The sequence below is a fragment of the Dermacentor albipictus genome, chromosome 7 (assembly GCF_038994185.2).
Source record: "Dermacentor albipictus isolate Rhodes 1998 colony chromosome 7, USDA_Dalb.pri_finalv2, whole genome shotgun sequence".
NCBI lineage: Eukaryota > Metazoa > Arthropoda > Arachnida > Ixodida > Ixodidae > Dermacentor > Dermacentor albipictus.
In genome coordinates this window covers 96691657-96716670 of record NC_091827.1, presented here as the reverse complement: position 1 = coordinate 96716670, position 25014 = coordinate 96691657, and the positions used below count along the sequence as shown (strand labels likewise).

The following is a 25014-nucleotide window of genomic DNA, read 5'->3' as shown; positions in this document are numbered from 1 at the left end:
TACGAAAATCAGACGTTACGTATCAACTATACGAATAAATTTAACATTCAAATAATTCAGTTCGCGACTCGATTATCTATTACTTTGTTTTTGCATATTGAATGAAATATTCGGCTGAGGCTGATGCATTGCACGTAGCTTAACCGGAGCACTCAGATGGTTTCGGGACAGAAACGTCCGGGACAGAATCAGTTACGTGGCTGAACCACAATCTGATTATGAGGCATGCCTGTCTTGGTACAAGGGTCGTCCGGGTAAACTCTAATCGAAGTAATTCTCATACCCGACGCCGACAAAGGCAACGGGAACGAAAGCCGAGCCTATGTGCTAAGATATAGGGCAGATTAGCCACTGTAAGGCACGGAGATCGTATCGTATACGTGTTCATGCACGCGGATTCATGCATTTGCACATGCAGTTCTAAATGTTCTGTCAATCTGCAAATTATGCGCGATTGCAGCAGCTGCCAGCTTCGACAGTTGTCAAAAACCCGTGTGCATGATCTCGGAACCGATCGCCGGTTAGCCACTCATACGAACATATTAGCGGCAAGCTTTCCGTGATGGCTTCTGGAAAGCTTGCCGGTCAAATCGGCTAACAGACAATTTTCTTCACGGCGCACTGCCTTGGCCTAGTTAGGTTTAGCCGGTAGTGCTTCGAATGGTCAGTCGGGTATAGGTGAAAAAAATTACGGTTTTACGCCGAATCGACTGGTACCTATTCGCGAGGCCACACGACACACGGGAGGCAACAATCTGCCTCACAGCGAAAGCGAGCGAGCCACATACCGTACAGAGGTACTCACCTTGGCACCCTTATGAAAATGAACCATGAGTTTCTGTAGAGGACGTGATGTGTTCCTAAGGTGACATCAGACATGCATAAGAAATGCATCGTCTAATGTTTTTTGGCATCACAAGTACGTACATCAGAGACTCAAATGACAATGCACCTTAAGATTTCTGATGAGAGGAGTATACAGCTTTTTTGTGTTATTGCTAATGTCAAAGTACATCACGTATGAATGTGTACGATGCCAAGTCGTGAAAAATTCTTTGTAATGCGATAGCATTAAATGGCTCATGAGCCGGAAAATCCGGCATTGTCGGCCTGAGCACTCGATGTACAAAGAGGTTACAAACTCTCAACCTTTCATGGGAGTTAAACCCACTACCTTTGGCGGTAATTAAGGCTACGAACCCACGACCTTTGGTGTTGATTAAGATACCGTTAATTAAGACAGTTATTGAAGATATAGTTAATTAATGCACTCGAACGCACGTACCACCCTTAGTGGAAGTCGAAGCATGTTAATGAATATGTTAATTAATGTGCACCTGATTATTATGTCGTTAATTAAGACACTCGTACCCACGACCTTTGGTGTTAATGAAGGCGCTGTTAATGAAGGCGTAGTTAAGATACAGTTATTTGAGGCACTCGAACCCACGACCTTTGTTAATGATGACGATGCTAATTAAGGCGCAGTTAATTACGACCTAGGAATTAAGTCACTCGAACTCATTACCTTGTGTGGGAATCGAACCCACGAACATTGTTGTTAATGAAGGCGATATTAATTGAGGTAATGTTAATTAATATATAGTCAATTAAGACACTCGAACCCACGATCTTCAGTGTTAATGAAGGCGGTGTTAATTGAGCACAGTTAAGATACAGTTATTTGAGGCACTAGAACCCACGACTTTTGTTAATGATGATGGTGCTAATTAATGCACTGTTAATTAAGATCTAACAGTCAAGTCACTCGCACCCAGTACCTTGGGTGGGAATCGAACCCACGACCTTTGTTGTTAATGAAGGCGATGTTAATTAAGGTACTGTTAATTAATATAGTCACTTAAGGCACTCGATCCCACGGCCTTAGTTGGTAAAGTTTATGTTAATTAAGGCATATTTAATTAATATATTGTTAATGAGAACACTCGAACCCATGATCTTGTGTAGGAGTTGTGCCCACGAACGTTGTCGTTAATGAAGGCGATGCTAATTAATGTACAGCTAATTAAGATATAGTTGATGAAAGCACTCGAACCCATGACTATTGGTGGGAGTCGAACTCATGACCATTGGTGTTAATGAAGACGATGTTAAGTAAGGTACCGTTAATTAGGATACAGTTAATTAAGACACTCGGACCCTTGGCCTTTGCTGGGAGTGGTTTTGATTCATCGTTGGGGGCAGTCTAAGAGACAAAAATGAAGAAAACGATATAACACAGCGTGAGCACCGAGTACTCTGGAAACGCTTCCGATATATCAGGGCTAGGCACAAAACAACGACGTCATTTTCTTTCCTTTTTAAAGAGCACTGTAAGATTGTGTTACTCCGTTATCACATTTGGTAAACAGTGCCAAACTATAGCGTATGCCTTGTTCTGGGCAGTTTGATTACTCGGATGTGTTACTAGTCTTTAAGTGGCAAACCGACAATTCTGCAGATTGACATGATCATGACATGGAAAACTGCGCGTAAAAAATTATGGGGTTTTACGTGCCAAAACCACTTTCTGATTATGAGGCACGCCGTAGTGGAGGACTCCGGAAATTTCGACCACCTGGGGTTCTGAACGTGCACCTAAATCTAAGTACACGGGTGTTTTCGCATTTCGCCCCCATTGAAATGCGGCCGCCGAAGCCGGGATTCGATCCCGCGACCTCGAGCTCAGCAGCCCAACACCACCATAGCCACTGAGCAACCACGACGGGGAAAAAAGGAAAGAAAAAGAAACTGCGCGTAAACGGCAGCGTCTATTTGCTGGAACGCACTGTAGTACTTGGTTGCACGCACATCGTACGCCAGCGCACACTTCTGGCATATACCACATAGGACAAATGCACGCTGCCGAGACATGTGGGTTTTTCGAGGAATCTTCGTGGGTAGCACGATCAACACAGAAGGCACGAGCGACAGGAGTGCAACCCGCGCACGTTAAACACGCCAACACGAAAGCAAGATACGGACGACAGGGGTCTAAGCTGCGCCACACGAGCAGATTTGATGATTTCCGACTGACACTGTTGCAACGGGCACTAAAACATCGCACACTGCACATGTGTCGCTCGGAGATCGCGTCAACGATGTCTGAGGCTATATAGTTGATGTGAACGACAGCAGGAAGTTATTTAAATTGAAGTGACGGCGCAGGTAGCACGGGGAGCAGCGAAATGCGTAATTAACGGTTTTTATGAGAGGTAACTGAAGTGAAAATCGTTCGAATAGCGTCACCGCAACGGCTTTCTATAGGGTTAACATTTTCAGATCTCGAAGGCCATGCTTTTGCTGGCTGCAGATAGCCGAAGCGATTCAAATTGAAAATGCGTTATAGAATTTCTTTCTATGCCAAGCTGTAGCTTACAATATAGACTTATCTTTGGTTCTCTTTGTCTTGCAACAGCTATGCGCAATTAGGCAGCCGCACAAATCCTCAGATGACGCTAGCCGAGACATTGGCTGGCCCCATAGAGTTTCTAAATAAATACCTAGAGGGAAATGTGGCGCTAGTGTCTACGGGGGTTCTCATGAGCGCTGCCTCAACCTACATGGGAATGATGGGAAGTACAGGCTTCGGATTGACTTCGATCTTTAGACTAGTGGCGTTTGCTTGCAGCGCAGTAAACAAAGCTATACTCAAATATTATCGCGTGAAATCTAATTTTATTTCTGTAATATGTTATATAATGTACAAGACGCTACATAAACTTTGTATGACTTTAAGATGGAAGCATGGTTTACTATGGTTTGTCACCAGGACACACCAGGGTATGCATACTTGTGCGATTCTGTTCCCGATTTAACCCCCAAAAATAATTATTTATTTATTTTTGTAAGAGCAATAACAACCGTGCATGCACTTACATAAAAATGCTCATCAAGTATTTATGGAAATAAAAATGTATTGTGAGAAAGTGTTGCGTCCTTGAGTGGAATGCTACAAGTGTCGTCTGCTACGACGCCTGCTCGCTGCAAACGCGAGTCTTTTCTCGCAGACGACAGGCACTTGCTAACTGTCTCTCGCTCTTTCGAAAGGCTGCGTCGGCTGTCACGATTGCTGCACGCCTTCACATACTTTTAAGCACATCTGCGGCAGTGCTAGCTAGGACGCTAGTGGCCTCCTAAGAAGGGCTCTTGGCGTTCCGCAGACTGCTCCTAACAATGCAGTACTTTATGAATCTCTATCGAGACCTCTTAGCTTAGTCGCTTCACAAAGGTTATTGATGCAAATTGGCCGCCTCAAACAGACGGCAGCTGGCCGAGCCCTTCTACAGCGCCTTCGAAAGAGATCCGAGTCCCGAGCGTACTTGGCCCTTAATACTCTTGGTTACCTGGGTCTTGACGCTAGAGGTCGAATTAAGAGGTCGAAACCACCTTGGTCTTTCGCGAGCCTCGATAGTTCGTTGGCAGTTCCTCACGTTCGTGCTAAGCGGAGTTCTCCTTTGGCAGCAACGCGTTCGCTCGTACTGGAACATCTTGAAACGGAATATGCACGTCATCTTCAAATTTTTACTGATGGCTCTGTGGACAAGGTCAGAGGATCTAGTGCAGCTGCTTTTCACATTCCCTCTTTGAACTTTGATTGGTCCGTTCGCTTCACTGCAGTCGTGTCCTCCACAACGGCCGAAAGCGTTGCCATTGAGGCAGCTCTCAAAACGCTACGGTTTTGTACGCCTCAACCTGTGGTCATTCTTACAGATTCGAAATCCGCCCTTCAAAGGTTAGAGCACGGATTCCCTACTGATGCCTTATCTCTAAGCTCCCTACGTTCGGTGCAAAATCTCAGTGTCAAAGGCTTCTCCATACGATTCCAATGGGTGCAATCATAGGCAACGAGATGGCGGACAGCCTCGCCCATAGAGCGCTGTCTGGGAATCCTTCGAGAAAAGTGCCTCAAGAAGACAGGAGACTCTTCAGAGAAGCGGTGTCGTGCCACTTCAGTTCTTTGTGGAGCTCACCTCACAAGCCATGTGTGATCAAGGGTCTCCAAAGAAACCAAGCAACCTTACTGCTCCGCATTCGCACGGGCTCTGCTCGTACCCCTGCGTGGATGTTTAAGACTGGCCTGGCGTTATCACCATTATGTTCAACGTGTGGTGTGTGTGGTGACATAGAACATTACCTAATGTGCTGTACTGTGTATAACGCGGAAAGGAGGGAGTTATTCGGGTCTCTCAAGAACACAGGACTTCCTCACAGTTCGCTTCAGGACATAGTTTTCCCGCGCGGGAACCGGTTGTGTAGGAAGGCGGTCTCTCGCCTTCTGTTAAATTACCTACAGGACACGGATTTGGCTTCAACATGGTGAACTGAGGAGTGAACATTTGTAATTGGGAGGTCTGTGTCGGATTACGTGATTTAATTATTTTAAGTGTCGCTACGGTGGAGCAATTGCCGGCAGCAACTGCAAGGCTAATCCCGCCAGTAGCCTACAACAACTCAACTCAACTCAACTATGAGTATGCTTCATCATATTTTATATTGACGTACCGCTTGCGAAGCGTTATGGCGTGGCTTTGCACTTACGCATTTTGTGACACTAGACTACAGCCAGGAAGCAGCAACCTTTCCTACCACAAGTAAGTTTGTGTTCTCAAAGACCTAAAACACTCATTTCAATGAGCCCATAAACGAGCAATGCATAATGAAGTCCTCAATAAAATTTGATTGTCAAGCCACTAGAAATACAACTGTATATGTCTTGTATCAGTAGTGCCTTCTTTTTCCTATTCTGAAGCTTCATAAAGCACGTCACGGTACAGTGCCAACCTAACACACTTAACAAACAAAAGTCCAAACGATCAAAACATATTCTTTCAACGTTTACGATGCGTCCACTTTCTCGTCAGGGCTTCGACGCCACATCGCGACACAAGCATCGTCCCAGTCGCTGGCCCAACGCGCTATTGCCACTCCGAGCAACATAACAAAGGCAGAGAGCTTTGCGTTGCGCTGTCCCACTGCAGGTTATAGCAATTGCGCTTGGAGCGAAACCAAAACTGCCAAAAAAATACTTGTAGACTAGTTTGCCAGTCAATAGAATGCCAATCCGAAGCCTGTACTTCCCATCATTCCCATGATGGTTGAACGATCGCAGCGCCAGATTTGCCTCTAGGTATACTAATATGAAACTCTGTGGCTGGCCCCAACCGACCTGTTCGTGCCGCCACCTACCGTCCCGTTTCCTATCCAATCCAATCCAATCAGTCTGTCGCTCTGTTTTCGAGTCGGTCGGGTGTGCGAGCTGCAGCAATGTGCTTGTTAGATCGTGTGTTTTTGTGTTTGCTGTAACCAAATGTGACTTAGTTCGCGTGCGCATAAGCGCCACAGACAGCTTGTGTCTCGCTGCAAACTCGCCGTGTGCGTGGCGCGCCAGCGAAATGTGGACCAACGATGTTCATGCTGTCGAGTGCGTTCCCTTTGTCTCTGGTTGTCGTGGAAAGTTGGGTGGACGTCGCGAAGAAATAGTGCGTGTTGTTAGCGTGCCACTGCTCGTCCAGTATGCACCGGTATGTCTGCTGGGAGTAGCATCGAAGCACTGGCAACTTGGAGGGCGCTTTTCGACCGCGTCGGGCCGTTCAAAAGGTGAGTAACCGTGCTTGCTAACTACACACGTGTTGTGCGTGCTTCTCGTGTGGGCATAGGGTGCCTTGCGAACGTAGGAAAGAGAACTCCCACGACAATAGTGAAACCTATGCCGATGCTTGCTGGGTGTCAGAGTTTAGTTGCGCGAATTAATTGCCATAATGCAGAATTGAAAATCTTGATAAGCGTTTTCTTCTGATGAGAAAGATTACGTTCAGAAATAATCGTGTTCATCATGCGCGCTTGTGCGTGAGCTCCTGTTTTTCTGCTGAAGTCGCATGATAACGACTCATCTACCTCTTGACCGATTCTTACTGCTATGACGTTTCCTCGCTTATAAATGATTCGACGTTGTAGATAATCTCTGCTTACAAGGTTTTCGATTTACGAGCAGTATTGGGGGAAAAAAATGTAAGCAATCACAGCGTGCTACTAGTACAGGTTTGTTTTGAAGGGGTGTTGCCATAACTTCGACGTAAGTAAACATTACAAGGGATAGTTACTTAAAGTTATGAAAGAAACTCTAGAATCGTTATGTAAACAAACATTCATGTAATGCGCTGCTGCTCCTGCGTGTGAAATTTTGCCTTGTTGAAGGGGTCCCTGTTATCGTGACATTCATCAGTAACTTTGACTTTGTGCTCTGTTGCCACCCTGCACCAGTGCAGGCATTGTTTTCATGACTGTTTTTACATGCTCCTTGCATGTGTTCACTATGTGATAGTCTTACTGTGCCACAGCTATAAGTTAACACAGAATTCTCTTTGTAGTGGTGAAGCCGTGACCCACAACAGTGTCCACATAACCCGTGGCCATGGCTGCAGCAACACGGCGTGTAATCTGGATGGATATGTCAGGTATGCTTTAAAGGGAAGCTGAAGAGTCTGTCGAATTCAATAAGACGCTCATATACGGATGCGGGAACCTTATCAACCATGTCGGTAAAATTTGGGTTTTTTTTTTCAATTAGGAGCGACGTAATCGTCGGTTGAAATTGCGCTGTAGCTCCGCCCCCCTTTGAGTGAGCGAGCGGAGCGGAGACCGGAAACCGCGGTGTTGTGACGTCAACTCTGCTTCGTTCCTTCGCAGCGTCCGCGACCGTGCCTGACCGCGCTTGTTTCTGCGTGCGTGCCATCGTGTATCTGCTTCGATCGACCCTGCATTCCTTTGTTGGTGCGTCTGCGTGTATGTAGAGTGGTAGTCAACGTGCGTGGTAGTCAACGTGAGTGGTAATCAACGTGAGTGGTAGTCAACGTGAGTGGTAGTCAACAGATGAAGGTCGCTACACGTACCGCATGAACCGGGAAGCTTTTCGCGCGTTTAAACCGTCTTTGTAGATTGCCGACAGCTTTGGACAGCGCACAAATGCCGACGATCGCATCCCCGCTTACGTTCCACGAGGAGGCATGCAGGAACACAACACTACAGTTGTTTGACCGGAAACTAGCTCACTAGATCACCGAAAGATCGCCGAGATCACTAGATCGCTTTGGAAAAAACACACTCACTAAAGAGCATTTCCAACACGAGGAGATCACAAGGCTTTGCTTTCGTTCGCGTCTAAAGCACTGCTCGCACCAGCATCGTTTGCTTCTTCGAGAGGCCGGCTCTTCGCAATCGGCTCGTACATGTAGGGAGTAACGCCGAACTCCTCAGAAAGACGCAGTCTCTCTAAATTTTCCATTACCGTCTCAGAAAACAGCACCAAACTACCTGGCACCGCGCTTCATGTGTAGCGGCAGCGGTCGGCAGCGGCAGAGTTGACGTCACGACGCAGAGTTGACGTCACAGGCGGAAACGAGACGCACGAGCTGGGCGTGTCCGCTGCTGCACTTTTCGTCAAAATAAAATATATTTGCGCTTTCTTTCGCTCAATTTGGATACGATATTCGAATTCGGAGGGTTGAAAACCATTATGTACAGATGTTCACTCATTTTTTCTGGAAAACCTTTCAGCTTCCCTTTAAGTGTACGTGTTCACAAAAGTAGGATCTCGGTATCATTAGTGGATAAGTGTATCGACATATTACTTAATGCATCTTGCTAAATAGGCTAAATATTTCTGCAACATCATTCCACTTGCTGCTTATTTGTGTTTGTAGATATTATGCACACATTATCTTGTTCTGTTAAAACTACACGTCGCATGTCCTGACGTTTAGTATTTTTCTCGCATCAATTGCTTGGCTGCAAGTCCATTTTATTTTTGCCTATTACACAGTATGTTTCTTTTTATCTTGGTTTTATTTGTTTGGAACTGTTTCTTATGCTGTAGCCCATATTTCCCTGTTTTCCTTTCTGCTTATGATACACACATGTGCTGTTTTTGTCCATGTAAGAATTCGAAGTGTAGTGTGTCATATATGTCACAGGTCTAAGCACGCAGTGTGCCTACCATTGTTTAACATTGATATTTGCAATCATGTCTGTCTTGTTCTCAGAATAACTCTCACTGGGAAATACACATTTGATGAACTAGAATTTCTTGAAATGAAATAGGAAGGCCAGTATTCATTGTGCTGCAGTTACTTAAGTAGTGAGGTGTTTTCTGGTAAGCTTTCTATTTTTTCTCTCACTTTCTCCGTATTCTTTTCTTTGCAAGCTGCCCTTATTAATGCTGGTAGGCATTGTAGCAGTTGTGAGTGTGTTTACTGCAGCAATGTCACAGCTAGTTTGCACACACTACAGGATGCCAACAGATACCCATCACTGTTTTTGTGCATTTCTGAGAACCAGCTGTGTCCACTCGGCGAAACTTGTAGTGTCCATTTGAATTTACCAATCAGTTCATGTAACATTTCAGGACAAAATTTACGCAGTGAGAGAAGGGAGACTATGCAACATGACCTTGGCTAACAACTGACTGTTTAAGTTGTTGGAAGGACTAACAAAAATAGCACTGGATGTGCACTTGTGTTGTGCACCAGTTAATTTGAGAGGGATGGCAGAAGTTATAATTCAAAGGCATAAAATCATGGTAAATGGTGTCTGCATAAAAAGAAGTAAATAGGCACAGACTAATTTCTATCCCTTGTAATCTACAAAGGATGCCTTTCTTCATGCATTGATAATGGGGGCTGGCTCACACTTATTGTTATTTATGTGGTGCGCCTGACTGATTTCTCTTGCCAATTTTCAGCCATGGGTGAAAACAGATAAACAATCCTAATCTGGCCTGAAGCCCCATTGCAGATATGTGTGGCCAAGTCGGACGAGCATACTGGTCTTTTGAATGAAATATGGTGATCTCACAGGTACATATTTAGGCACCAGCCAGTCTGCGCTATGTACATTTGACCACATGTGAAAGGAATACAGCACAGTGCCTCTGACACGCACTGGACAAATTTGGTGCTACCTTTAACCAAGCAAGCCTCGTTTGCCTCCTTGCATTTCTCGATTCAATTTTCAATTCAATCAGTTCATGTAACTTTTCAGGACAAAATTTGCGCAGCGAGGGAAGGGAGACCATACAACATGACGGTTGTGCATATGCTGCCTAATTTATTTTTGCTGAAAATATACGTGCATTGCAGTCCACAAGTGAATTGACAAAGGCACCCAGGCATTGGAGGCTTGCTTAGTTAAAAATACCCAAAATTTGTCTCGTATCTTTCAGGGTTAATGTAGGCTACTCTTTTGATCACGTGCATATTTGGTCCAATGTACATCGGGCACGCTGACTAGCCGGTGCCTCAGCATGCGCCTAGGAGAGCACCATAATTCACTCAAAGGACCAGTGTGCTCGTCTTATTTGACCATGCATTGACACGACAAGCTGTGCACTGGATTTAGCTTGTTTATCTGTTTCGTTCGCCTATGGCAACCGACTAATACAAGAAAATCAGTGAAGAATACCACAGCCAAAAATGGGACGTGTGTCAGTCGACGCTCATTATGATTGCATGACAAAGAGGAATACTCTCTAATGACGTGGCATAGCAACCACCATGCTTATTTATTAAATTATTTTTATGCAAGCTTGTTTGTCATGCTTCTACGCATTTGTTTTTCAACTTGTGCCCTCCCTCTGAAAGCAGTGCTCGGGTGTAAATGATAAAAAACCCCAGACATGGTGTGGTGTATTTCTTGAATGGGATACATGCCATCATTCAGGAGGCCAACACATGCATGACATAGTAGGCTTGGAATGTACGAGAACTGTGCCCGTAGCTGATGCAAATATTCTATAACGACTGGCACTTGGATGTCTCTGGGATGCATTGGGTTGCCCATACACAAACACTCCTACGCTCATTTCCATGCCAAGTAATTAGTGAGAATTTCTCATTCACGCTAGCAATCCACAGACACTGCTGTCCTTTGTCAAGTGGAAACCCATATAGCTGAAGTAGTTCACGACATGTACACACGCCACAGCTGATCCATGTTGCACATTTGTTCAGCCAAGAGCAATTTCTGCTTACTGTAGTTACTGCTGCACCCAAAGGCCACACAGTGGTTCCTCAACTTTGTGTGAACCGACACCACATAAATTTTTCGCAGAACTAGCTATAACGTCTCCAAACCGTTCTGCAGCAAGTGATACAGCGTGTATTTCTGTGGTTGATTGCCAAGTTTTGTTAATTATCTGTCCTTTCTACCATGCAGGGTACACATGCACTTACTTCAAGATAACGACACTCCACCTCAAGAACAGCCTCTCCTCAGTGATAAGTAGCGAGATTAAATGAAAGGGAGATATCACATCCGTAACCAGGCTGATAGTGTGTTTTCCTTTCATTTAACCTCCTTCTGCATTTAAGGAAGCATTGATATGCCCAATAAATGTTTTTGTTAAATTTCTTTCGTTGAGTAATGTCTAACATGCAGCATATGTAGGGCCCATGTACATGTCAGAAGTGCTGCATCTTCACTGGACATACATGCATACAGGCTGCATATATATAGCACCAAAGATAGTCACGCACAGGTAACATATTTAAATAAGGTCTGACTGCCATTGGGACACATGAGAAAATGTTACCACACGTGGTGGCCAATTTTGTTATAGGAGTAATACGAGCACCGGCAGTCTAATGTATAAGCTCATTAGAGATTCGCTAGGAAGACGTGAGAAAGTCACAAGAAAACTGCTTTGGAGCGCACATTAGGAAGACATTTCATGCTCACAAGAAAAGCACTCGTCAAGAGTTCTACAGAAAGACGGTGGCCAATATGTTATAGAATGACATTAGGAATACATCAGAAAATTCCAAATAAACTCATCAGAAAGTGTAATGGCTGTGATGTCAAAACTCGTCAGACTTTCATGTGAAACTCATCTCATATTTTCATAAGGGCATTCTTCATAGACGCATAGTCTTGTCGAGCTTCTAGCATTGTTTTTAGGCGTACGAATACACATTTTGTCTAGTGTGGTAAAGTAAATCATGGCACATTGGTCATTTGGAATGCACATAAGATATTTGCCATCACATTTTGTGTTGTACATGCCTAACGGAATAAATCGTTCTAGAACATTTGTAATTTAATGCTGCCGTTAGCCTAGTGTCTTGCGTCAGTCTTCACTCACTGATTGCACAGTAATAACAAGCTTTGCCAAATGGATACAGATTACTGTTGTACTACTCCAAACGCTCCAAAAAGACAAAGTCTTGTGCTCCAAAACTGCTCCATAATGCTGGTGTAGCTACACTTAAACTGCTACAGAATTACATTTTTCCTGCTCCATAAGTTGCTCCACATTCTAGACTGGCTGGACCACCACTGATACTAAGATTAACCCATTAGGGACCAGTTTCTTTTTTTTCTTGCTATCTTGAAATAAATCTAATATATTAACTTACCTTTATACTAATAATTCACATGCAAAAAATTACTACTCTTCCCTAATTAGTTTTTGAAATATAGCCCGTGACCATATGGTCACACTGGGCCCTTACGCTACAGCAAAATACGCGAAGTGAAAAACATTTATTTCAAGCCATAAAACGTCGCAAAAAACATACATAGCGAATAGTCGAGCACTTATATAGTGTGATATGGTTTAAATCATGGAATACACATGCCGACGTCATACTTTGTGCGTTTTGTGTGAACCGCATTGTTGCAATTATCTCATGCACACCTTCACCTCTTGCCATTAGACTTGGTCATACCGTGTACCAGTCAGGACATCACCAGTCTTTGGAATTCTGCGTCTACCAGGTCCTCTAGGCTTATTGTCCCATCCCATCAGGTAGCTTTGCGCAATTTGCCTGCGGAATTCCACCTGCGTGACGGTGAACTCTGTGCTACGAATGAGCGTCCAAGTGGTGCTGATAGATACATCCCAAAGTGAAAATCAGCCACCACCACTTTTTGCCATGGATTGCAATCCTGTAGGCGCCTACATTTGCATCCATCGGGTCCGTACTTCCCATAAATCTTGTACTGAGCAACAGTGTTTGGACGGGCTACCTTGATTCACTTCTTCTGAACACGATAGCACCTGTCTGCAGATGACATTGGCTCTACGCCGTGCATGGTGCTTACGATCATTACTACAGAATTGTCCATCCATCGGACCACAATTATCCAATTGTCGCTCAGCACGGGCTCTTCCTGCCCGCGAGGTTGGTGCTTGGCGAATTCTGATGGAGCGATAGGGCATTCTTTGGGAACACGGTTCTACTTCACTGTGCCCGTGCCTTCGGAGCCCTGTGCTTTGAGATGCCTGAGTGGCTGCATGCTTGTGAATAAATTATCGAAATAGAAAAAGAAAGAAAGGTCGTGCGTCTCTGCTGCGAGTTCATCCACCATCCGGAGAAGTGGCGCCACTGCTTTTCCGAAGTCCTTTTCATATTTTTCAGATGTTCCGGGATCCCCTGCTTGCCTTGATACACGTTGAAGTTTACAAGGTATCCGTTCTTGGCATTTAGGCAGCATACTGTATGCCCGAAGCGGATAAGCTTTCCGCGTATGAACTGTTTACAGCCATGACGACCATAATGCTCAATCATACTTTCGTCATAGCTCAAGTGACGCACAGGTCGAAAGTGTTCCAGAAACCTTGCTTTCAATAGTGCCTTCAATGAACGCAACTTTGTCAACTGGTCACTAAGTGTTAGGCTTGCATTTCGCGAAGTGCAGGAATCTCATTATCTGTACGAAGCGATTTCTTCGCATAGCATTGTAGGCCATCGTGCTGCGCATATCGGTGCCGCTGTTCCAATAGCACTTTTTATCTGGCAAGCGGTTATAGCCGGACAAAACAAGTACTCCAAGAAAACTTATCTTAATTCTTCTTTGGTAACCTCCCGATCAGGCATATTCAATTTACCGCATACTTTCTTGTTTTTTCCACTAGCAGCTCGGCGACGGCTTAGTCAAAAATTAGTTCGAACAACTCAACAGGTGAAAAGTCCATGTAAGCAAGAAAGTTTGGGTCGGGAAATATACCAAGGCTCCTCTGGAGATCACCCTTCGTCCATTTAGAAGCAGTGGATAATTTCGCAGGAATGGCCGCATCAACTACAGCAGAAGAAACGTCTGATGTTCCGTCACTTTGCCCGCCGGGGTCATTGGGGTCCGACTCGCATCCACCAATGCGACGTCCGTCAGGGAAAACAGTTTCAGCGCCCGTTCATAGCTGCCGCCCACTTAGATTGTCAATGAGCCCGTCTGAGTTTTCATCGGCCGAGCCTTCATCCAAATAGGTGCTAGCCTCTGGCGGCTCGATATAAATCACTGACACATCGTCCTCTTCCTCTTCGAGTATCTTCGCTATTTCTTCCAAAATCTACCTATTCAGACAATAAAATAGCAAATAACCACTGCGGGAACGGGCCAGCAGCCGTGCAAGGGATGAGAATGCAGTTTTAAAAAAAATAAAAAGTTAGGTATCCTAAAGGCCCAGCGTGCCCATATGGCAACGCACAAGATAACGTACTCGTTCATGGATAAATCAAACGTAATTCTTTCACAAATGCTCGTCGAAGGTCACATACTCAAAGAGCAATATGGAGTAACGATATCCGACTATTACTTAAACGAGTAGTGAAAAAAAAAACACTTAACCCTTGGAGCGAGGCACCGCGATGCTACTCGCAGAGCAACACTTATTCCCGCCTTTGCGAGGGGTTCCTACAAAACGACTGACAGCTGCTGACACTTGGTATCCATAAAGGGAACTCTAATCTGTCAATCAGCATGTCAATGGCGATTTTGGTGCCGTTTTGTTATTCTTAATTAATTGAAATCCACTGTGCACACTATGCACAGTGGATATGCACAGTGGGTCCACTGTGCATATGGTCACGCTGGTCTTTAATGGGTTAACTCACTTGTAACCTATTTGGATGTCACCCATGTATACGGAACAAAACATTGTACGTGGTATGATAGTATGGAGAAAATTCATTTTTACAAGGAATAAAGTACAGCTCAGCACTCCACCTTGCGGCACACCTGCTTGCTGAGTAAATAGACGAGACAGGACGTTACCATTCCGAACATGAAATGTGCGGTTGAACTATGAATCACCTTTTTAGCAAGTTGCCTCGCACGCCCATTCCAGCTAGATCACGAGGGATTCCGAAACGCCAAGTAGTATCATATGCTTTCTCCGTGTCTAAATATACTGATAAGAAAAGCTGTTTGTGCACAAAGGCATCCCGGATATTTGTCTCGATACGGACAAGTTGATCTGTTGTGGATCTAGGTTCCCTGAAGCAGCACTGCAAGGGATCTAGTATCTTGTTACTTTCAAGAAGATGCACCAGGCGACGGTTAGTAATTTTCTCAAAAAACTTGCACAGGTAGCTTGTTAACGCTATAGGCCTATAGCTGCTGGCCAAAGACGGGTTCTTGCCCTCTTTCATAATAGGGATTATGACTGCTTGCCTCCAGGCTGACGGGCTCTAGCTGGCAGAGAATATGGCGTTAAAACGAGAGAGGAGTGTTTTGAGTGCTTCGAGATGTAGGTCTTGAATCATCTCGTAAATTATTCGATCGGTTCCAGGAGCTGAGTTATTATAACTATGTAGTGCAGCCTGAAATTCCGCCATATTAAAAGGACGGTTGTAGGATTCGTTGTTCTTTCCTTTTAGGTCCAGAGGCAGTCTCTCAGCTCGTTGCTGCTATCTAAGGAATGCATCGAAGTAATGCAATGAGCTAGAAATGTTTTCAAAATGTGCCCCTAGAGAGTCAGCTCGGTCCTGAAGAGTATTTCTTTGCGTGTTTATTAATGGTAGACGATGAGTTTGCCGACCTTTGATTTTATTCACTCTGTTCCAGGCTTTTCGTTCGTCAGTATAAGAGTTAATGCTAGAAATATATCTTTGCCAGCTTTCCCTTTAGGCACGGCGCCGCGTTCTTCTACCCTCAGACATTATTTTCTTGAAAATGATCAAATTCTCCGTAGTTGGAGAGTCTCGAAGGTTGTTCCAAGCTTTATTTTGATTTCTACGCGCTTTCTTGCAGTCATCGTTCCACCATGGAACACGTCGCTTACAGGACGATCCATTTGTTACGGGGATACATATTGAAGCCGCATCAACTATGAGCGCCGTGAAATATGCCACTGCATCTTCGATAGAAAGATTACAGATGTGTCAGATGTCTCTATCGTGTCCAGTCGGCACAATCGACTTTTCACCGGGAGACATGTGGAGAGCACTCATCAACTCTTGTTAGTTTTATGACAATTGCCACATGGCCAGACTAGGCGAAGGCGTCGTTGCAGTCTTTTCGATAAACGGCATACTGCCGGAGAAAGTTCGTGCGTGAAGGATGAAGATGTGTTTCTTGGACACACAGCACCTTTGCACTGTACTTATGTAAGAGTTCCTTACTGTCGTCTAGGTTGTGGAGTAAACCCCTGACGTTCCATTGTATTATGTGTGTATCTATATTGTATTTCTTTTGGTGCTGTGTGTCTAAGAAATATAGATTAAATTATCTCACGAGACCTTTCCAGGCCCCATGAAACGAAATCTCTCTATCTTCCCGACGCGCTCGAGCGAGCTGCGCCGTTCCTTGGGCGTCTGAGACATCGAATTTGTGCTCGTATCCATCACTTCGTCTGAGGCAGGGAATACTGCCCGCGCGGCGGGTACTTTCGCGAGAATGTTGGCCCGATCTGCTTGGGCAGTGGCCGTGGGTCCAACAGGCACGAGGGTCTGCTGGTCCTCCTTTGCGGGGGCCGGTACAGCGCTGGCTGTTACAGCCGGGGGGCTGATGGCGTGACCGCCTTCACACTCCGTGTGACTTGGGCGGCCGCCGAAGGATGTAGCGCGGCCCCCCGACGCGCCGCATCGGTGTAGGATGGACTAGATTGATTGACGGAGAAGCGTTTGCGCGCCTCTTGGAAGGAAACGTTCATTTTTGCTTTGGTTTCGATGATTTCTTTTTCTTTTTTCCAAGATGCGCAAGAACTAGAGTATGCGGGGTGATCCCCTTCAGAGTTAGCGAAACGTGTGGTGGAAGTGAAGTGTCGGACGAGTGCTCGTTTTATCCGCATTTTGCACAAGTAGTGCGCCCTCGGCAACTTTGCGAACCATGCTCGAACCGCTGACACTTGAAGCATCGGCGTGGGTTAGGAATGTATGGCCTTACCCGTAGTTTGCAGTATCCTGTTTCTATTGAGTCTGTAAGTTGCTAGTTCCAAAAGTGATGATTATATGCCTGGTTGGTGTTTCTTTGTCATCTCGCCTTATTTTTATCCTTTGTACCTTGACGACGTTCTGTTCTTGCCATGCTTCTAATAATTCACTTTCGGTAAGTTCGATAAGGTCATCTTCCTAGATGACACCGCGCACTGTGTTCATCGACCTCAATTGAACAGTAAACAATCCGGTAGAAAATAAGTGGTTTTATATATAAGTATTGTTCACAGCTAGCTAAAGTCAAGGCACTCATCATCATCATCATGATCATCATCATCATCATCATTTATTGGACCCTTAAGGACCCTTTACAGGCTATTACATAAGGGGGGGAGTCATAGATATACATAAGTCAAAGATGTTACATGAAGAATGAATTGAAATAACGCAGGTTAAGTAATGCAGCAAAACAAAATAGGAGTACAGGCGACTTCAAATGCAACAACACTTCGAATGAAAAGAGAAATCGTTCAATTGTAGTTTCCAAAATGTGAAAGCAACCGCTCTTTAAATTCTTCAGGATCATGCACCCTGGCAATTGCATCTGGAAGGGCATTCCATTCCTGGATTGCTGTGGGTAAAAATGATTTACTGGAGGCAGAAGTTGATCCATACAGGCGCAGTAAACTGAGTGAATTGAACAGCCGTCGTGACGAACGTGCTGGTGGTAGAAGAAGTGATTTGCGCAGATGTTGAAAATCGTAGCACAACTTGTGGAATAAGCATAGACGTGATATCTGGCGTCGATAGACTATAATGTGGGTAAATAGAGCGCCGACTTAATACTACTTATACTAGTTTTGTAGTCATATTTTGAACATATAAATCGAGCAGCGCTGTTCTGGACCGATTCTATTGCATTGATTAGATATGTTTGATGTGGACACCAAATCGCGGAAGCGTATTCAAGTTTTTTTCGAACAAAAGTTTCGTATGCCAGTTTACGGTCGGAAGGGGGTGACAACGATAATGTTCTTCTGGTGAAGCATAGTGTTTTACAGCTGTCGGCGATCAGTGTCGTGATGTGTTCTGACCAGTTGAGATTGCTAGCGATTAGGATACCGAGGTAGCGATGCGTTTGTACTCGCGAGATGTTGACTGTGCGTAATGAGTACTCATGGGTGAGGTTAGTTTGCTTGCGGGAAATTTGAATAAATTTGCATTTAGAAATGTTAAGCTGCATCAACCATTTGGTACACCAGCTATCTATTAAATGCAGGTCGTTCTGCAGAAGGGCCTGGTCAGACTCAGTAGAAATTCGATTATAAAAGACACAGTCGTCCACGAAGAGGCGTATGGATGATGAAATACCACAAGGGAGGTCATTAATGTAGATGAGAAAGAGAAGGGGACCAAGGACTGATCCTTGTGGAACTCCAGAAAGCACCTTGCTTGAGGCTGAAGAACGTCTAACGGTGTACTGAAGGCGGTCGGTGAGGAAGCATTTAATCCAGGCTAGAATTTGCGGGTGTAGGCTGAAAGAAGAGAGTTTGCAGATTAGTCATAGATGGGGAAAACGATCGAATGCCTTTGAGAAGTCTAAGAATATTACATGAGTTTGAAATAATCAATCTAGGTTTAAATAAAGCTCGGTGGTAAATTCAAAAAGTTGCGTTTCGCAAAAAATATCAGACCTGAAGCCGCGTTGATTGGCGAAAAAGAACCCGTTGTTATCAAGGTGTAGGGCGACTTGAGAATAAATTATATGTTCCGTTAGTTTACATGCAATGCATGTTAAAGGGATTGGACGATAATTTGAAGGATCAGACAGGTTACCACTTTTGAATACTCGAACTACTTTGCTGACCCTCCAGTCATCTGGAAGCGCGACTTCATTGAGGGATTGGGTAAAGATTATTTGTAGTAAAGGACTTGATGGGACTACGGCTGCTTTGGGCACTTTAGCAGATAAGTTATTGGGAGCGGGACTGCTTGATAATTTCAACTTGTCGATCAGCTTTGCGATGCCTTCCTCCGTAACTGTAATGGGCAGCATCTGAGAAAATTTGGGATCAGAGAAGTCCGGAATGTTATGATGCGGTCCATGAGTGCATATCGAAGAAAAGTAAGAGTTCATAACATCAGGTCGTTCGTCAGGCGACACATGCGAACCATCCGGGTTGGAAAGCGATATGTTGTGCGATTGATAGCTACAAGGGGAAATCAGATTCCAGAATTTTTGTGGATTTTTGCTCATTATGTTCAGTAGATCCTGATGAAAGAATTTATTCTTGGAGGTCTTCAAGAGGCTTGTACACTCTTTCAGACATGTGAAGTATTTTTCCCACCTGAGGGCTGATGATGTATGGGGTTTTATGGCGCAAGGTGCCAGGAATGGCCAAAGAGCGCCATGTCTGTGGTAGTGGGTGTGTAGTGTAACTATGATTACTATGAAATTGGTGTTACGTGGCTGTAAATGGGCTTTAAAATATACGCTCTAAAGTGCGCAAAATCTGTGTGATAAAATTATGGCGACGACATATGACTTGTACTATGAACATTTTGATGCATTTAAAAAGAATGATACGATAGGTAAAATATATCAGATTATAAGAAATGCTAGAGCACTACTGCCTCCTTAGAGGCCTTAGGAAAACAAGGGCCTGGAGGCATGTGCTATGCAAAGCAATTATCGCAGCGGCATCCTCTGGAGAGAGGAGGCGCTACGAATGCATGGGACTAATAACATGTAAGACCACATCTCTGAGAAAACCTAGGACTGTATCTGTATTAAAAAGCGGTTCTGGACCAAGAAACATCGCAGGATGAAGGGGAATGTGCTGTCGGTATGCTAAGGAAAAATGTCTCTTTCTCTCAGATTCGGCTTCCCGACACTCCAGGAGGTCGTGGAATACGGTCAGCCTCTCCCCACATCTACAACAGGTTGGAGGTTCACTACCGGTGAGTAGAAAATTATGGGTGCCAAATGTGTGTCCTATCCTTAAACGACAGAATAGGACATCTGTTCGGCGCGATTCTGTTGCAGAGGGCCAGAGTCCTAACTGTGGCTTTATTAGGTGGAGCTTATTATTCTTTTCCGCGTCCCACATGCGTTGCCAGTGGGCCCGCAGCCTCCTTCGCAAGAAAGGCCTAAGATCTGTGACAGGCACCTCAACGGTAGGGTTAACAGCTTGCGATGCTATAGACGTGGCCATCTCCTCCACCAGAACGTTGCTCTCGATGCCCCTATGGCCAGGCATCCAGCATATAATGATATGCTGGTTTGATATGTACGCTTTACACAAGACGGAATATAGTTCATGAAGTACTGAATTTTTGTGTGTATAGAGTGACATCAAGGCCTTCACGACACTTAGGGAGTCTGTATACATCGCTGACTTTTGGAGTTTTGATTTTCTTATATGCTTCACAGCAGTCAGTAATGCGTAGGCCTCAGCCGTAAATATACTTGCTTCCGGATGTAGTACATCGGATTCTGAGAAGGATGGGCCGACGGCAGCATACGACAGCCCGGCATGAGACTTCGAAGCGTCTGTGTAGAACTCTGCGCAGGAGTGCTTGTGCTGGAGTTCTAGAAAATGAGTTCGTATTTCGATCTCTGGTGCGTGTTTTGTTACCTCTAAAAAGGATATGTCACATTCTATGACCTGCCACTCCCAAGGCGGTAACACTTGGGCTGGATGCATTAGACGAGGCTCGAGGAGTGGGACATGCATCTCATCACTAAGCTCCCTGACTCGAAGCGAGAAAGGCTTTCTTACAGAGGGGCGATTATGGAAAAGTGTAGTGCAGGTCATATCGTTAACAGTGTTAAAACATAGATGTTGATTATTGGAGTGCACATTAAGGAAATATGTGAAGCTGATGTAAGATGTCTGCAGATAGAGTGGCCACTCATTCGATTCTACATACAAGCTTTGAATGGGGCTAGTTCTGAATGCGCCTGTGGCCAGACGGATACCTAGGTGGTGGATAGGATCCCGCATCTTTAGTGCACTCGGGGAGGCAGAATTGTACACTATGGCGCCATAGTCTAACCGAGATTGAATAAGGTTCTTATAAATATTCATTATACATTTCCTGTCGCTACCCCATGTTGTGTGTGATAGCGTCTTTAGTAAGTTAATAGTTTTTAGACATTTAGGTTTGAGATATTTTATGTGCGAGATGAAAGTGAGCTTAGAGTCAAGTATTACACCTACAAATTTCTGTTCTTTGTTGACAGGTATTTGTTGTCCACCCAGTTCCATGCACGGGTCTGGAACCAGGCCTCTCTTTCTTGTAAAGAGAACACAAGAACTTTTGTGGGGGTTGACTTTAAATCCATTTTCGTCTGCCCACTGAGATATCTTGTTCAAACTCTGCTGTACTTGTCTTTTGCACACTGCAACGTTACACGATTTAAAACTTATTTGTATGTCATCTACGTACATGGAATAAAATATAGCTGGTGGTAATGAAGCGCGGAGTGTGTTCATTTTAACTATAAAGAGCGTGCAGCTGAGCACACCTCCCTGGGGTAAACCAGTCTCCTGTATAAATGGACGTGATAGTACATTCCCGACTTTCACGCGGAAGGTACGGTTGGACAGGTAACTTTCTATCAGTTTTAGCATATTGCCATGGATGCCCATTCTCGACAAGTCTCGCAAGATTCCGTACCGCCACGTTGTGTCGTACGCCTTCTCCATATCGAGAAATATCGATAGGAAAAACTGTTTGTGTACGAAAGCGTCGCGAATATATCCTTCAATACGTATAAGATGATCGGTTGTGGACCGCCCTTCTCTAAAGCCACACTGATAGGGATCTAGCACTTTGCTCAGTTCAAGGAAGTGAATTAGTCGTCGATTAATCATTTTTTCAAATACCTTACGGAGGCAGCTTGTGAGGACTATCGGGCGGTAACTTGCCACTGAGGAAGGGTCTTTGCCTTGTTTCAAAACAGGGACCACAATGGCTTGTTTCTATGCGGTTGGAAGGTACCCCACAGCCCAGATAGTGTTAAAAAGTGCAAGTATTGTAACTTGCGTGTCACTGTGTAGGTTTTTGATCATTTCGTACATTATTCTGTCCGATCCTGGTGCAGAGCTCTTGCATGCGCTCAAGGCAGCTCTCAACTCTGCAATACTAAAAACAGGGTTGTATGGTTCATTCTGACGACATTTTCTGATTAAAGGCTTACATTCTTCTATTTGTTTATGGTTGAGAAAGGATTGTGAATAATTTGTTGAACTTGACACGTTCTCAAAATACTCCCCAAGTGAGTCTGCCTGGTCTTGTAGTGTATCACCCTGTGTGTTTACCAGAGGGAGTGAATATGTTTGCCGCCCTCTAATCCTATTAACCCTGTTCCAGGCTTTGGCCTCATCTCTGAACGAGTTAATACTCGATAGAAACTTGTGCCAACTTTCTCTTTTGGCCTGTCGGCTGGTTCGCCTGCCTTGGGACTTTACTTTTTTGAAGTTGATAAGATTTTCTGCAGTGGGAGAAGCGCGTAGCAACCCCCACGCCTTGTTCTGATTCTTACGAGCGATCCTACATTCGCTGTTCCACCACGGTACACGTGGTTTGCATGCCAAACCAGTTATTTCGGATATGCAATTTGATGCGGCATCTATCATGAATGCTGTAAGATAATCCAGAGCAGCATCAATTTCTAGAGAAGACATGTCAGCCCATGAGATGCTGGTGAGAGTTCGAAATTTCTCCCAGTCGGCTGTGTCTATCTTCCACCTAGGAGCTTGTGGAGGATATTCGTTTTCTTTACATGTTCTTATCAGTATGGGGAAGTGGTCGCTCCCGTAAGGATTGTTTGTAACTTTCCATTCGAGTTCAGGCAGTATGGACGGGGAAAGTATGCTGAGATCAATTGAAGAGAAGGTTTTGTTTGCAAGACAGTAATATGTGGCTTCCTTCTTATTCAGAAGGCACGCACCAGAAAAGAAAAGGAACTGTTCAACAAGGCGACCTCGCGCATTTATACGACAGTCGCCCCACAGGCAACTGTGCGCATTGAAGTCGCCAAGAACAACGTAGGGTTCAGGCAATTCGTCTATAAAGGACTGAAATTTATGTTTGTTTAATTTGTAGTGTGGGGGTACGTAAAGCGAGCAAATGGTGACGAGTATATTTAGAAGAACAGCTCGAATCGCCACTGCTTCAAGGGGCGTTTGTAGCTGTAAACGCTGACAGGAAATACTTTTATGAATAAAAATGGCAACACCGCCTCACGATACGACAGCATCATCGCGATCTTTACGGAACTTAACATACGGTCGGAGGAAGTTTGTGTGTTGTGGTTTTAAATGAGTTTCCTGTAGACACAGCACTTTTGGATAGTGTTTTTGGATGAGTTCCTGCACATCATCCAGGTTTCTAAGAAGACCTCTAACGTTCCATTGAATAATTTGTGTATCCATATTTAAAGTGAATTAGTGCTGTGTGTACAGAAACGGAAGTTATGCCTTAGACTATAGAGCCCTGTCGAGGCCCTGTAATCAGGGTTTTGCTCTTTCTGGAGCGTTCGAGGGAGCCTCGCCGCTCCTTTGGCGCTTGGTGCGCCTTGAGGATGGGTGTAGTGTCCATTGCCTCTTGTGAGGCGCCGGACACGTGCTCTTGCGAGCGGGAAGTTACCAGCGAGGGTCCCGCCTTGGAGGGCAAGACCCCTGCGCCCACCAGCCTGGAGGTCGATGGGGCTCCCTGGGGGATCTGGCTGCGCCGGCCGTTGCCAGCGCTGGAAGGGACCTGGGACGTTGAGGCAGCCTCGGCTACGCCCACCTTCCGGGTTGATGATCCCTTCTCCTCCGTTGACGGAGCAGCGCTAGCTGCTACCGCCGCGGGGGCAGAAGGCGTAACTGCCGACTCACTGCTTATGAGTCGGACAGCCGCCGGAGGCCGTTGTGACGCTGCCCCGTGACGCGCCACATCGGCAAAGGTTTTCTTGGGCAGCACGGAGGTAGGATACCCTCCTCCGTGCCTCCTTGAAAGTTATGTTTTCCTTGACTTTGATTGTAACGATTTCCTTTTCTTTTTTCCAGGAAGGGCACGACCGCGAGTACGCGGCGTGCTCGCCATCACAATTAACACAATGTGGAGTGTTCTGGCACGTTTCAGAGGCATGTTCTTTGTCGCTGCACTTGGCACAAGTCAGCCGGCCTCGACAGTTCTGTGAACTGTGGCCGAAACGTTGGCACTTAAAGCATCTGAGAGGATTGGGAACGTATGGTCGAACACGAAGTTTGATATAACCGGCCTCGATGTACTCGGGAAGGACACTTTAGCCCAACGTGTGTGTAATGTGTTTCGTCTTGATCTCTTTTCCATCTCGCCTCATCCTAATTCGTCTAACATTGATAACATTCTGGTCACGGAAGCCCTCCAAGAGTTCAGCCTCAGTGAGCTCCATCAAGTCATCGTCAGAGACAACACCACGGGTGGTGTTCACCATGCGGTGCGGGGTTATAATCATTTGGGTTTCCCCAAATGACACTAGTTTTGACACTTTTTCGTATTGTTTTTGATCCCGGAGCTCAAAGAGGAGATCACCGCTTTCTATACGCGACGCCTTATAACCAGGACCAAAGACTTCAGTCAATGACTTGGAAACAAGGAAGGGTGAGATTGTTCGTACTGGTTTATCTGGTTGTGCAGAATGAATGACATGGAAGCGCGGGAAGGATTCTTTTTGGCGGCTAAAACACTGGAATACTTCATCGGTGCGCCCTCTTTTCTGAGGGCGATCAGGTAGTGGATGGAAGAAAGCAGCCATGTGTGGATGTGTAGTTTTCGGCAGCAACGCTAGCCACCCACCATGGAGTCCAACAAGGGGACGCTACAGGGC

The 25014-nt window shown here is 45.1% G+C and overlaps 2 long non-coding RNA genes across 2 annotated transcripts in view; one reads left to right on the top strand and one right to left on the bottom strand.

Annotated features, from left to right (window-relative positions):
* LOC139048101 (uncharacterized) overlaps window positions 1–25014 on the bottom strand; it is a 187644-nt gene that overhangs the window by 14334 nt on the left and 148296 nt on the right. The window contains exon 2 of the long non-coding RNA XR_011507504.1: window positions 806–860. This is a non-coding gene — a long non-coding RNA (uncharacterized lncRNA). The remainder of the gene's footprint in view (window positions 1–805; window positions 861–25014) is intronic.
* On the top strand, window positions 6246–11378 carry LOC139047551 (uncharacterized). The gene is made up of 3 exons (XR_011507207.1): window positions 6246–6600; window positions 7371–7457; window positions 11212–11378. It is a non-coding gene; the product is annotated as an uncharacterized lncRNA (long non-coding RNA).